Source organism: Hyperolius riggenbachi, chromosome 6 (assembly GCF_040937935.1).
Source record: "Hyperolius riggenbachi isolate aHypRig1 chromosome 6, aHypRig1.pri, whole genome shotgun sequence".
Lineage (NCBI taxonomy): Eukaryota > Metazoa > Chordata > Amphibia > Anura > Hyperoliidae > Hyperolius > Hyperolius riggenbachi.
This window is the reverse complement of record NC_090651.1, coordinates 12,118,893-12,131,871: the sequence shown is the minus strand read 5'-3', so window position 1 is coordinate 12,131,871 and position 12,979 is coordinate 12,118,893. Positions and strand designations below refer to the sequence as shown.

The window sequence follows — 12,979 nt, the reverse complement described above, 5'->3', positions numbered from 1 at the left end:
TCTTTGTCTCTTTTAAGTTGACTGTATGTCCTCTTTTCTTGCAGTCTTGAAATATTTGATGACCAGAGGTATTGTGTTAAATCCATGTCTCTATTTTGTCTGGTTCAATCAGGACATTTCTGTATTGAGAATCAGTTTATCTTGCCGAGTTCCGGGTGTAGTCTGAATTTGGCTTTATTTTACTAAGTTTTTTCTAACAATAAGATATCATGCCGAAACCCGGGATCGAACCAGGGACCTTTAGATCTTCAGTCTAACGCTCTCCCAACTGAGCTATTTCGGCTACATTGCATCACAGTTTGTGTGATTTTTTTTTCAGCACAAGTGTCCTGTGCAGGCAAAGACTCATGATATTTTCTGAGTCGTAGTAGCAGTGGTGCATTGTCGGTGTGGTTAGAGGGTCTAAGGCGCTCCATGCAGGTTGCATGTGTCCTGTAGACTTGGGTTCAAATACCTTTCCTGAGAAACATTTTTGAATTTTTTGCCCTCCTGCAGCTGTATTTATGAGTTCCCATAAGACAAACCTCCAATCTAGTACCTTTTATTCAGGTAAATGCAGCTGTATTTATGACTTCCCATGAGATAAATCTCCAATCTAGTACCTTTTATTCAGGTAAATTATCTACTCTATATGTGTCCTATATTTTCTTTGATATATATTCATTAAGAAATCTTTGTCTCTTTTAAGTTGACTGTATGTCCTCTTTTCTTGCAGTCTTGAAATATTTGATGTGACCAGAGGTATTGTGTTAAATCCATGTCTCTATTTTGTCTGGTTCAATCAGGACGTTTCTGTATTGAGAATCAGTTTATCTTGCCGAGTTCCGGGTGTAGTCTGAATTTGGCTTTATTTTACTAAGTTTTTTCTAACAATAAGATATCATGCCAAAACCCGGGATCGAACCAGGGACCTTTAGATCTTCAGTCTTACGCTCTCCTAACTGAGCTATTTCGGCTACATTACATCACAGTTTGTGTGATTTTTTTTTCAGCACAAGTGTCCTGTGCAGGCAAAGACTCATGATATTTTCTGAGTCGTAGTAGCAGTGGTGCGTTGTCGGTGTGATTAGAGGGTCTAAGGCGCTCCATGCAGGTTGCATGTGTCCTGTAGACTTGGGTTCAAATACCTTTCCTGAGAAACATTTTTGAATTTTTTGCCCTCCTGCAGCTGTATTTATGAGTTCCCATAAGACAAACCTCCAATCTAGTACCTTTTATTCAGGTAAATGCAGCTGTATTTATGACTTCCCATGAGATAAATCTCCAATCTAGTACCTTTTATTCAGGTAAATTATCTACTCTATATGTGTCCTATATTTTCTTTGATATATATTCATTAAGAAATGTTTGTCTCTTTTAAGTTGACTGTATGTCCTCTTTTCTTGCAGTCTTGAAATATTTGATGTGACCAGAGGTATTGTGTTAAATCCATGTCTCTATTTTGTCTGGTTCAATCAGGACGTTTCTGTATTGAGAATCAGTTTATCTTGCCGAGTTCCGGGTGTAGTCTGAATTTGGCTTTATTTTACTAAGTTTTTTCTAACAATAAGATATCATGCCGAAACCCGGGATCGAACCAGGGACCTTTAGATCTTCAGTCTAACGCTCTCCCATCTGAGCTATTTCGGCTACATTGCATCACAGTTTGTGTGATTTTTTTTCAGCACAAGTGTCCCGTGCAGGAAAAGACTCATGATATTTTATGAGTTGTAGTAGCAGTGGTGTGTTGTCGGTGTGGTTAGAGGGTCTAAGGTGCTCCATGCAGATTGCATGTGTCCTGTAGACTTGGGTTCAAATACCTTTCCTGAGAAACATTTTTGAATTTTTTGCCCTCCTGCAGCTGTATTTATGAGTTCCCATAAGACAAACCTCCAATCTAGTACCTTTTATTCAGGTAAATGCAGCTGTATTTATGACTTCCCATGAGATAAATCTCCAATCTAGTACCTTTTATTCAGGTAAATGCAGCTGTATTTATGACTTCCCATGAGATAAATCTCCAATCTAGTACCTTTTATTCAGGTAAATTATCTACTCTATATGTGTCCTATATTTTCTTTGATATATATTCATTAAGAAATGTTTGTCTCTTTTAAGTTGACTGTATGTCCTCTTTTCTTGCAGTCTTGAAATATTTGATGTGACCAGAGGTATTGTGTTAAATCCATGTCTCTATTTTGTCTGGTTCAATCAGGACGTTTCTGTATTGAGAATCAGTTTATCTTGCCGAGTTCCGGGTGTAGTCTGAATTTGGCTTTATTTTACTAAGTTTTTTCTAACAATAAGATATCATGCCAAAACCCGGGATCGAACCAGGGACCTTTAGATCTTCAGTCTAACGCTCTCCCAACTGAGCTATTTCGGCTACATTGCATCACAGTTTGTGTGATTTTTTTTTTCAGCACAAGTGTCCTGTGCAGGCAAAGACTCATGATATTTTCTGAGTCGTAGTAGCAGTGGTGCGTTGTCGGTGTGGTTAGAGGGTCTAAGGCGCTCCATGCAGGTTGCATGTGTCCTGTAGACTTGGGTTCAAATACCTTTCCTGAGAAACATTTTTGAATTTTTTGCCCTCCTGCAGCTGTATTTATGAGTTCCCATAAGACAAACCTCCAATCTAGTACCTTTTATTCAGGTAAATGCAGCTGTATTTATGACTTCCCATGAGATAAATCTCCAATCTAGTACCTTTTATTCAGGTAAATTATCTACTCTATATGTGTCCTATATTTTCTTTGATATATATTCATTAAGAAATGTTTGTCTCTTTTAAGTTGACTGTATGTCCTCTTTTCTTGCAGTCTTGAAATATTTGATGTGACCAGAGGTATTGTGTTAAATCCATGTCTCTATTTTGTCTGGTTCAATCAGGACGTTTCTGTATTGAGAATCAGTTTATCTTGCCGACTTCCGGGTGTAGTCTGAATTTGGCTTTATTTTACTAAGTTTTTTCTAACAATAAGATATCATGCCGAAACCCGGGATCGAACCAGGGACCTTTAGATCTTCAGTCTAACGCTCTCCCAACTGAGCTATTTCGGCTACATTGCATCACAGTTTGTGTGATTTTTTTTTCAGCACAAGTGTCCTGTGCAGGCAAAGACTCATGATATTTTCTGAGTCGTAGTAGCAGTGGTGCGTTGTCGGTGTGGTTAGAGGGTCTAAGGCGCTCCATGCAGGTTGCATGTGTCCTGTAGACTTGGGTTCAAATACCTTTCCTGAGAAACATTTTTGAATTTTTTGCCCTCCTGCAGCTGTATTTATGAGTTCCCATAAGACAAACCTCCAATCTAGTACCTTTTATTCAGGTAAATGCAGCTGTATTTATGACTTCCCATGAGATAAATCTCCAATCTAGTACCTTTTATTCAGGTAAATTATCTACTCTATATGTGTCCTATATTTTCTTTGATATATATTCATTAAGAAATGTTTGTCTCTTTTAAGTTGACTGTATGTCCTCTTTTCTTGCAGTCTTGAAATATTTGATGTGACCAGAGGTATTGTGTTAAATCCATGTCTCTATTTTGTCTGGTTCAATCAGGACGTTTCTGTATTGAGAATCAGTTTATCTTGCCGAGTTCCGGGTGTAGTCTGAATTTGGCTTTATTTTACTAAGTTTTTTCTAACAATAAGATATCATGCCAAAACCCGGGATCGAACCAGGGACCTTTAGATCTTCAGTCTAACGCTCTCCCAACAGAGCTATTTCGGCTACATTGCATCACAGTTTGTGTGATTTTTTTTTTCAGCACAAGTGTCCTGTGCAGGCAAAGACTCATGATATTTTCTGAGTCGTAGTAGCAGTGGTGCGTTGTCGGTGTGGTTAGAGGGTCTAAGGCGCTCCATGCAGGTTGCATGTGTCCTGTAGACTTGGGTTCAAATACCTTTCCTGAGAAACATTTTTGAATTTTTTGCCCTCCTGCAGCTGTATTTATGAGTTCCCATAAGACAAACCTCCAATCTAGTACCTTTTATTCAGGTAAATGCAGCTGTATTTATGACTTCCCATGAGATAAATCTCCAATCTAGTACCTTTTATTCAGGTAAATTATCTACTCTATATGTGTCCTATATTTTCTTTGATATATATTCATTAAGAAATGTTTGTCTCTTTTAAGTTGACTGTATGTCCTCTTTTCTTGCAGTCTTGAAATATTTGATGTGACCAGAGGTATTGTGTTAAATCCATGTCTCTATTTTGTCTGGTTCAATCAGGACGTTTCTGTATTGAGAATCAGTTTATCTTGCCGACTTCCGGGTGTAGTCTGAATTTGGCTTTATTTTACTAAGTTTTTTCTAACAATAAGATATCATGCCGAAACCCGGGATCGAACCAGGGACCTTTAGATCTTCAGTCTAACGCTCTCCCAACTGAGCTATTTCTGCTACATTGCATCACAGTTTGTGTGATTTTTTTTCAGCACAAGTGTCCCGTGCAGGAAAAGACTCATGATATTTTATGAGTTGTAGTAGCAGTGGTGTGTTGTCGGTGTGGTTAGAGGGTCTAAGGCGCTCCATGCAGGTTGCATGTGTCCTGTAGACTTGGGTTCAAATACCTTTCCTGAGAAACATTTTTGAATTTTTTGCCCTCCTGCAGCTGTATTTATGAGTTCCCATAAGACAAACCTCCAATCTAGTACCTTTTATTCAGGTAAATGCAGCTGTATTTATGACTTCCCATGAGATAAATCTCCAATCTAGTACCTTTTATTCAGGTAAATTATCTACTCTATATGTGTCCTATATTTTCTTTGATATATATTCATTAAGAAATGTTTGTCTCTTTTAAGTTGACTGTATGTCCTCTTTTCTTGCAGTCTTGAAATATTTGATGTGACCAGAGGTATTGTGTTAAATCCATGTCTCTATTTTGTCTGGTTCAATCAGGACGTTTCTGTATTGAGAATCAGTTTATCTTGCCGAGTTCCGGGTGTAGTCTGAATTTGGCTTTATTTTACTAAGTTTTTTCTAACAATAAGATATCATGCCAAAACCCGGGATCGAACCAGGGACCTTTAGATCTTCAGTCTAACGCTCTCCCAACTGAGCTATTTCGGCTACATTGCATCACAGTTTGTGTGATTTTTTTTTTTCAGCACAAGTGTCCTGTGCAGGCAAAGACTCATGATATTTTCTGAGTCGTAGTAGCAGTGGTGCGTTGTCGGTGTGGTTAGAGGGTCTAAGGCGCTCCATGCAGGTTGCATGTGTCCTGTAGACTTGGGTTCAAATACCTTTCCTGAGAAACATTTTTGAATTTTTTGCCCTCCTGCAGCTGTATTTATGAGTTCCCATAAGACAAACCTCCAATCTAGTACCTTTTATTCAGGTAAATGCAGCTGTATTTATGACTTCCCATGAGATAAATCTCCAATCTAGTACCTTTTATTCAGGTAAATTATCTACTCTATATGTGTCCTATATTTTCTTTGATATATATTCATTAAGAAATGTTTGTCTCTTTTAAGTTGACTGTATGTCCTCTTTTCTTGCAGTCTTGAAATATTTGATGTGACCAGAGGTATTGTGTTAAATCCATGTCTCTATTTTGTCTGGTTCAATCAGGACGTTTCTGTATTGAGAATCAGTTTATCTTGCCGGCTTCCGGGTGTAGTCTGAATTTGGCTTTATTTTACTAAGTTTTTTCTAACAATAAGATATCATGCCGAAACCCGGGATCGAACCAGGGACCTTTAGATCTTCAGTCTAACGCTCTCCCAACTGAGCTATTTCGGCTACATTGCATCACAGTTTGTGTGATTTTTTTTTCAGCACAAGTGTCCTGTGCAGGCAAAGACTCATGATATTTTCTGAGTCGTAGTAGCAGCGGTGTGTTGTCGTTGTGGTTAGAGGGTTTAAGGCGCTCCATGCAGGTTGCATGTGTCTTGTAGACTTGGGTTCAAATACCTTTCCTGACAATCATTTTTGAATTTTTTGCCCTCCTGCAGCTGTATTTATGAGTTCCCATAAGACAAACCTCCAATCTAGTACCTTTTATTCAGGTAAATGCAGCTGTATTTATGACTTCCCATGAGATAAATCTCCAATCTAGTACCTTTTATTCAGGTAAATTATCTACTCTATATGTGTCCTATATTTTCTTTGATATATATTCATTAAGAAATGTTTGTTTTTTTTAAGTTGACTGTATGTCCTCTTTTCTTGCAGTCTTGAAATATTTGATGTGACCAGAGGTATTGTGTTAAATCCATGTCTCTATTTTGTCTGGTTCAATCAGGACGTTTCTGTATTGAGAATCAGTTTATCTTGCCGAGTTCCGGGTGTAGTCTGAATTTGGCTTTATTTTACTAAGTTTTTTCTAACAATAAGATATCATGCCGAAACCCGGGATCAAACCAGGGACCTTTAGATCTTCAGTCTCACGCTCTCCCAACTGAGCTATTTTGGCTACATTGCATCACAGTTTGTGTGATTTTTTTTTCAGCACAAGTGTCCTGTGCAGGCAAAGACTCATGATATTTTCTGAGTCGTAGTAGCAGTGGTGCGTTGTCGGTGTGGTTAGAGGGTCTAAGGTGCTCCATGCAGGTTGCATGTGTCCTGTAGACTTGGGTTCAAATACCTTTCCTGAGAAACATTTTTGAATTTTTTGCCCTCCTGCAGCTGTATTTATGAGTTCCCATAAGACAAACCTCCAATCTAGTACCTTTTATTCAGGTAAATGCAGCTGTATTTATGACTTCCCATGAGATAAATCTCCAATCTAGTACCTTTTATTCAGGTAAATTATCTACTCTATATGTGTCCTATATTTTCTTTGATATATATTCATTAAGAAATCTTTGTCTCTTTTAAGTTGACTGTATGTCCTCTTTTCTTGCAGTCTTGAAATATTTGATGACCAGAGGTATTGTGTTAAATCCATGTCTCTATTTTGTCTGGTTCAATCAGGACATTTCTGTATTGAGAATCAGTTTATCTTGCCGAGTTCCGGGTGTAGTCTGAATTTGGCTTTATTTTACTAAGTTTTTTCTAACAATAAGATATCATGCCGAAACCCGGGATCGAACCAGGGACCTTTAGATCTTCAGTCTAACGCTCTCCCAACTGAGCTATTTCGGCTACATTGCATCACAGTTTGTGTGATTTTTTTTTCAGCACAAGTGTCCTGTGCAGGCAAAGACTCATGATATTTTCTGAGTCGTAGTAGCAGTGGTGCATTGTCGGTGTGGTTAGAGGGTCTAAGGCGCTCCATGCAGGTTGCATGTGTCCTGTAGACTTGGGTTCAAATACCTTTCCTGAGAAACATTTTTGAATTTTTTGCCCTCCTGCAGCTGTATTTATGAGTTCCCATAAGACAAACCTCCAATCTAGTACCTTTTATTCAGGTAAATGCAGCTGTATTTATGACTTCCCATGAGATAAATCTCCAATCTAGTACCTTTTATTCAGGTAAATTATCTACTCTATATGTGTCCTATATTTTCTTTGATATATATTCATTAAGAAATCTTTGTCTCTTTTAAGTTGACTGTATGTCCTCTTTTCTTGCAGTCTTGAAATATTTGATGTGACCAGAGGTATTGTGTTAAATCCATGTCTCTATTTTGTCTGGTTCAATCAGGACGTTTCTGTATTGAGAATCAGTTTATCTTGCCGAGTTCCGGGTGTAGTCTGAATTTGGCTTTATTTTACTAAGTTTTTTCTAACAATAAGATATCATGCCAAAACCCGGGATCGAACCAGGGACCTTTAGATCTTCAGTCTTACGCTCTCCTAACTGAGCTATTTCGGCTACATTACATCACAGTTTGTGTGATTTTTTTTTCAGCACAAGTGTCCTGTGCAGGCAAAGACTCATGATATTTTCTGAGTCGTAGTAGCAGTGGTGCGTTGTCGGTGTGGTTAGAGGGTCTAAGGCGCTCCATGCAGGTTGCATGTGTCCTGTAGACTTGGGTTCAAATACCTTTCCTGAGAAACATTTTTGAATTTTTTGCCCTCCTGCAGCTGTATTTATGAGTTCCCATAAGACAAACCTCCAATCTAGTACCTTTTATTCAGGTAAATGCAGCTGTATTTATGACTTCCCATGAGATAAATCTCCAATCTAGTACCTTTTATTCAGGTAAATTATCTACTCTATATGTGTCCTATATTTTCTTTGATATATATTCATTAAGAAATGTTTGTCTCTTTTAAGTTGACTGTATGTCCTCTTTTCTTGCAGTCTTGAAATATTTGATGTGACCAGAGGTATTGTGTTAAATCCATGTCTCTATTTTGTCTGGTTCAATCAGGACGTTTCTGTATTGAGAATCAGTTTATCTTGCCGAGTTCCGGGTGTAGTCTGAATTTGGCTTTATTTTACTAAGTTTTTTCTAACAATAAGATATCATGCCGAAACCCGGGATCGAACCAGGGACCTTTAGATCTTCAGTCTAACGCTCTCCCATCTGAGCTATTTCGGCTACATTGCATCACAGTTTGTGTGATTTTTTTTCAGCACAAGTGTCCCGTGCAGGAAAAGACTCATGATATTTTATGAGTTGTAGTAGCAGTGGTGTGTTGTCGGTGTGGTTAGAGGGTCTAAGGTGCTCCATGCAGATTGCATGTGTCCTGTAGACTTGGGTTCAAATACCTTTCCTGAGAAACATTTTTGAATTTTTTGCCCTCCTGCAGCTGTATTTATGAGTTCCCATAAGACAAACCTCCAATCTAGTACCTTTTATTCAGGTAAATGCAGCTGTATTTATGACTTCCCATGAGATAAATCTCCAATCTAGTACCTTTTATTCAGGTAAATGCAGCTGTATTTATGACTTCCCATGAGATAAATCTCCAATCTAGTACCTTTTATTCAGGTAAATTATCTACTCTATATGTGTCCTATATTTTCTTTGATATATATTCATTAAGAAATGTTTGTCTCTTTTAAGTTGACTGTATGTCCTCTTTTCTTGCAGTCTTGAAATATTTGATGTGACCAGAGGTATTGTGTTAAATCCATGTCTCTATTTTGTCTGGTTCAATCAGGACGTTTCTGTATTGAGAATCAGTTTATCTTGCCGAGTTCCGGGTGTAGTCTGAATTTGGCTTTATTTTACTAAGTTTTTTCTAACAATAAGATATCATGCCAAAACCCAGTATCGAACCAGGGACCTTTAGATCTTCAGTCTAACGCTCTCCCAACTGAGCTATTTCGGCTACATTGCATCACAGTTTGTGTGATTTTTTTTTCAGCACAAGTGTCCTGTGCAGGCAAAGACTCATGATATTTTCTGAGTCGTAGTAGCAGTGGTGCGTTGTCGGTGTGGTTAGAGGGTCTAAGGCGCTCCATGCAGGTTGCATGTGTCCTGTAGACTTGGGTTCAAATACCTTTCCTGAGAAACATTTTTGAATTTTTTGCCCTCCTGCAGCTGTATTTATGAGTTCCCATAAGACAAACGTCCAATCTAGTACCTTTTATTCAGGTAAATGCAGCTGTATTTATGACTTCCCATGAGATAAATCTCCAATCTAGTACCTTTTATTCAGGTAAATGCAGCTGTATTTATGACTTCCCATGAGATAAATCTCCAATCTAGTACCTTTTATTCAGGTAAATTATCTACTCTATATGTGTCCTATATTTTCTTTGATATATATTCATTAAGAAATGTTTGTCTCTTTTAAGTTGACTGTATGTCCTCTTTTCTTGCAGTCTTGAAATATTTGATGACCAGTGGTATTGTGTTAAATCCATGTCTCTATTTTGTCTGGTTCAATCAGGACGTTTCTGTATTGAGAATCAGTTTATCTTGCCGAGTTCCGGGTGTAGTCTGAATTTGGCTTTATTTTACTAAGTTTTTTCTAACAATAAGATATCATGCCGAAACCCGGGATCGAACCAGGGACCTTTAGATCTTTAGTCTAGCGCTCTCCCAACTGAGCTATTTCGACTACATTGCATCACAGTTTGTGTGATTTTTTTTTCAGCACAAGTGTCCTGTGCAGGCAAAGACTCATGATATTTTCTGAGTCGTAGTAGCAGTGGTGCGTTATCGGTGTGGTTAGAGGGTCTAAGGCGCTCCATGCAGGTTGCATGTGTCCTGTAGACTTGGGTTCAAATACCTTTCCTGAGAAACATTTTTGAATTTTTTGCCCTCCTGCAGCTGTATTTATGAGTTCCCATAAGACAAACCTCCAATCTAGTACCTTTTATTCAGGTAAATGCAGCTGTATTTATGACTTCCCATGAGATAAATCTCCAATCTAGTACCTTTTATTCAGGTAAATTATCTACTCTATATGTGTCCTATATTTTCTTTGATATATATTCATTAAGAAATGTTTGTCTCTTTTAAGTTGACTGTATGTCCTCTTTTCTTGCAGTCTTGAAATATTTGATGACCAGAGGTATTGTGTTAAATCCATGTCTCTATTTTGTCTGGTTCAATCAGGACGTTTCTGTATTGAGAATCAGTTTATCTTGCCGAGTTCCGGGTGTAGTCTGAATTTGGCTTTATTTTACTAAGTTTTTTCTAACAATAAGATATCATGCCGAAACCCGGGATCGAACCAGGGACCTTTAGATCTTCAGTCTAACGCTCTCCCAACTGAGCTATTTCGGCTACATTGCATCACAGTTTGTGTGATTTTTTTTTCAGCACAAGTGTCCTGTGCAGGCAAAGACTCATGATATTTTCTGAGTCGTAGTAGCAGTGGTGCGTTGTCGGTGTGGTTAGAGGGTCTAAGGCGCTCCATGCAGGTTGCATGTGTCCTGTAGACTTGGGTTCAAATACCTTTCCTGAGAAACATTTTTGAATTTTTTGCCCTCCTGCAGCTGTATTTATGAGTTCCCATAAGACAAACCTCCAATCTAGTACCTTTTATTCAGGTAAATGCAGCTGTATTTATGACTTCCCATGAGATAAATCTCCAATCTAGTACCTTTTATTCAGGTAAATTATCTACTCTATATGTGTCCTATATTTTCTTTGATATATATTCATTAAGAAATGTTTGTCTCTTTTAAGTTGACTGTATGTCCTCTTTTCTTGCAGTCTTGAAATATTTGATGACCAGAGGTATTGTGTTAAATCCATGTCTCTATTTTGTCTGGTTCAATCAGGACGTTTCTGTATTGAGAATCAGTTTATCTTGCCGAGTTCCGGGTGTAGTCTGAATTCGGCTTTATTTTACTAAGTTTTTTCTAACAATAAGATATCATGCCGAAACCCGGGATCGAACCAGGGACCTTTAGATCTTCAGTCTAACGCTCTCCCAACTGAGCTATTTCGGCTACATTGCATCACAGTTTGTGTGATTTTTTTTTCAGCACAAGTGTCCTGTGCAGGCAAAGACTCATGATATTTTCTGAGTCGTAGTAGCAGTGGTGCGTTATCAGTGTAGTTAGAGGGTCTAAGGCGCTCCATGCAGGTTGCATGTGTCCTGTAGACTTGGGTTCAAATACCTTTCCTGAGAAACATTTTTGAATTTTTTGCCCTCCTGCAGCTGTATTTATGAGTTCCCATAAGACAAACCTCCAATCTAGTACCTTTTATTCAGGTAAATGCAGCTGTATTTATGACTTCCCATGAGATAAATCTCCAATCTAGTACCTTTTATTCAGGTAAATTATCTACTCTATATGTGTCCTATATTTTCTTTGATATATATTCATTAAGAAATGTTTGTCTCTTTTAAGTTGACTGTATGTCCTCTTTTCTTGCAGTCTTGAAATATTTGATGACCAGAGGTATTGTGTTAAATCCATGTCTCTATTTTGTCTGGTTCAATCAGGACGTTTCTGTATTGAGAATCAGTTTATCTTGCCGAGTTCCGGGTGTAGTCTGAATTCGGCTTTATTTTACTAAGTTTTTTCTAACAATAAGATATCATGCCGAAACCCGGGATCGAACCAGGGACCTTTAGATCTTCAGTCTAACGCTCTCCCAACTGAGCTATTTCGGCTACATTGCATCACAGTTTGTGTGATTTTTTTTTCAGCACAAGTGTCCTGTGCAGGCAAAGACTCATGATATTTTCTGAGTCGTAGTAGCAGTGGTGCGTTATCGGTGTGGTTAGAGGGTCTAAGGCGCTCCATGCAGGTTGCATGTGTCCTGTAGACTTGGGTTCAAATACCTTTCCTGAGAAACATTTTGGAATTTTTTGCCCTCCTGCAGCTGTATTTATGAGTTCCCATAAGACAAACCTCCAATCTAGTACCTTTTATTCAGGTAAATGCAGCTGTATTTATGACTTCCCATGAGATAAATCTCCAATCTAGTACCTTTTATTCAGGTAAATGCAGCTGTATTTATGACTTCCCATGAGATAAATCTCCAATCTAGTACCTTTTATTCAGGTAAATTATCTACTCTATATGTGTCCTATATTTTCTTTGATATATATTCATTAAGAAATGTTTGTCTCTTTTAAGTTGACTGTATGTCCTCTTTTCTTGCAGTCTTGAAATATTTGATGACCAGAGGTATTGTGTTAAATCCATGTCTCTATTTTGTCTGGTTCAATCAGGACGTTTCTGTATTGAGAATCAGTTTATCTTGCCGAGTTCCGGGTGTAGTCTGAATTCGGCTTTATTTTACTAAGTTTTTTCTAACAATAAGATATCATGCCGAAACCCGGGATCGAACCAGGGACCTTTAGATCTTCAGTCTAACGCTCTCCCAACTGAGCTATTTCGGCTACATTGCATCACAGTTTGTGTGATTTTTTTTTCAGCACAAGTGTCCTGTGCAGGCAAAGACTCATGATATTTTCTGAGTCGTAGTAGCAGTGGTGCGTTATCGGTGTGGTTAGAGGGTCTAAGGCGCTCCATGCAGGTTGCATGTGTCCTGTAGACTTGGGTTCAAATACCTTTCCTGAGAAACATTTTGGAATTTTTTGCCCTCCTGCAGCTGTATTTATGAGTTCCCATAAGACAAACCTCCAATCTAGTACCTTTTATTCAGGTAAATGCAGCTGTATTTATGACTTCCCATGAGATAAATCTCCAATCTAGTACCTTTTATTCAGGTAAATG

At 38.2% G+C, this 12,979-nt stretch overlaps 19 non-coding genes across 19 annotated transcripts; all 19 read right to left on the bottom strand.

Annotated features, from left to right (window-relative positions):
• Positions 1 to 210: 210 nt before the first annotated feature.
• On the bottom strand, positions 211 to 283 carry TRNAF-GAA (transfer RNA phenylalanine (anticodon GAA)). Its single transcript has one exon. It is a non-coding gene; the product is annotated as a tRNA-Phe (tRNA).
• A 600-nt stretch (positions 284 to 883) lies between these two features.
• TRNAF-GAA (transfer RNA phenylalanine (anticodon GAA)) lies at positions 884 to 956 on the bottom strand. Its single transcript has one exon. It is a non-coding gene; the product is annotated as a tRNA-Phe (tRNA).
• A 600-nt stretch (positions 957 to 1,556) lies between these two features.
• On the bottom strand, positions 1,557 to 1,629 carry TRNAF-GAA (transfer RNA phenylalanine (anticodon GAA)). The gene has a single exon. It is a non-coding gene; the product is annotated as a tRNA-Phe (tRNA).
• A 663-nt stretch (positions 1,630 to 2,292) lies between these two features.
• Positions 2,293 to 2,365, bottom strand: TRNAF-GAA (transfer RNA phenylalanine (anticodon GAA)). The gene has a single exon. It is a non-coding gene; the product is annotated as a tRNA-Phe (tRNA).
• A 601-nt stretch (positions 2,366 to 2,966) lies between these two features.
• TRNAF-GAA (transfer RNA phenylalanine (anticodon GAA)) lies at positions 2,967 to 3,039 on the bottom strand. Its single transcript has one exon. It is a non-coding gene; the product is annotated as a tRNA-Phe (tRNA).
• A 600-nt stretch (positions 3,040 to 3,639) lies between these two features.
• TRNAF-GAA (transfer RNA phenylalanine (anticodon GAA)) lies at positions 3,640 to 3,712 on the bottom strand. The gene has a single exon. It is a non-coding gene; the product is annotated as a tRNA-Phe (tRNA).
• Positions 3,713 to 4,313: 601 nt separating this feature from the next.
• On the bottom strand, positions 4,314 to 4,386 carry TRNAF-GAA (transfer RNA phenylalanine (anticodon GAA)). Its single transcript has one exon. It is a non-coding gene; the product is annotated as a tRNA-Phe (tRNA).
• A 599-nt stretch (positions 4,387 to 4,985) lies between these two features.
• On the bottom strand, positions 4,986 to 5,058 carry TRNAF-GAA (transfer RNA phenylalanine (anticodon GAA)). The gene has a single exon. It is a non-coding gene; the product is annotated as a tRNA-Phe (tRNA).
• A 602-nt stretch (positions 5,059 to 5,660) lies between these two features.
• Positions 5,661 to 5,733, bottom strand: TRNAF-GAA (transfer RNA phenylalanine (anticodon GAA)). Its single transcript has one exon. It is a non-coding gene; the product is annotated as a tRNA-Phe (tRNA).
• A 600-nt stretch (positions 5,734 to 6,333) lies between these two features.
• TRNAF-GAA (transfer RNA phenylalanine (anticodon GAA)) lies at positions 6,334 to 6,406 on the bottom strand. The gene has a single exon. It is a non-coding gene; the product is annotated as a tRNA-Phe (tRNA).
• A 598-nt stretch (positions 6,407 to 7,004) lies between these two features.
• TRNAF-GAA (transfer RNA phenylalanine (anticodon GAA)) lies at positions 7,005 to 7,077 on the bottom strand. Its single transcript has one exon. It is a non-coding gene; the product is annotated as a tRNA-Phe (tRNA).
• Positions 7,078 to 7,677: 600 nt separating this feature from the next.
• Positions 7,678 to 7,750, bottom strand: TRNAF-GAA (transfer RNA phenylalanine (anticodon GAA)). The gene has a single exon. It is a non-coding gene; the product is annotated as a tRNA-Phe (tRNA).
• Positions 7,751 to 8,350: 600 nt separating this feature from the next.
• On the bottom strand, positions 8,351 to 8,423 carry TRNAF-GAA (transfer RNA phenylalanine (anticodon GAA)). The gene has a single exon. It is a non-coding gene; the product is annotated as a tRNA-Phe (tRNA).
• Positions 8,424 to 9,086: 663 nt separating this feature from the next.
• Positions 9,087 to 9,159, bottom strand: TRNAF-GAA (transfer RNA phenylalanine (anticodon GAA)). The gene has a single exon. It is a non-coding gene; the product is annotated as a tRNA-Phe (tRNA).
• Positions 9,160 to 9,821: 662 nt separating this feature from the next.
• Positions 9,822 to 9,894, bottom strand: TRNAF-AAA (transfer RNA phenylalanine (anticodon AAA)). Its single transcript has one exon. It is a non-coding gene; the product is annotated as a tRNA-Phe (tRNA).
• Positions 9,895 to 10,492: 598 nt separating this feature from the next.
• Positions 10,493 to 10,565, bottom strand: TRNAF-GAA (transfer RNA phenylalanine (anticodon GAA)). Its single transcript has one exon. It is a non-coding gene; the product is annotated as a tRNA-Phe (tRNA).
• A 598-nt stretch (positions 10,566 to 11,163) lies between these two features.
• On the bottom strand, positions 11,164 to 11,236 carry TRNAF-GAA (transfer RNA phenylalanine (anticodon GAA)). The gene has a single exon. It is a non-coding gene; the product is annotated as a tRNA-Phe (tRNA).
• A 598-nt stretch (positions 11,237 to 11,834) lies between these two features.
• On the bottom strand, positions 11,835 to 11,907 carry TRNAF-GAA (transfer RNA phenylalanine (anticodon GAA)). The gene has a single exon. It is a non-coding gene; the product is annotated as a tRNA-Phe (tRNA).
• A 662-nt stretch (positions 11,908 to 12,569) lies between these two features.
• TRNAF-GAA (transfer RNA phenylalanine (anticodon GAA)) lies at positions 12,570 to 12,642 on the bottom strand. The gene has a single exon. It is a non-coding gene; the product is annotated as a tRNA-Phe (tRNA).
• Between the last annotated feature and the right edge of the window lie 337 nt (positions 12,643 to 12,979).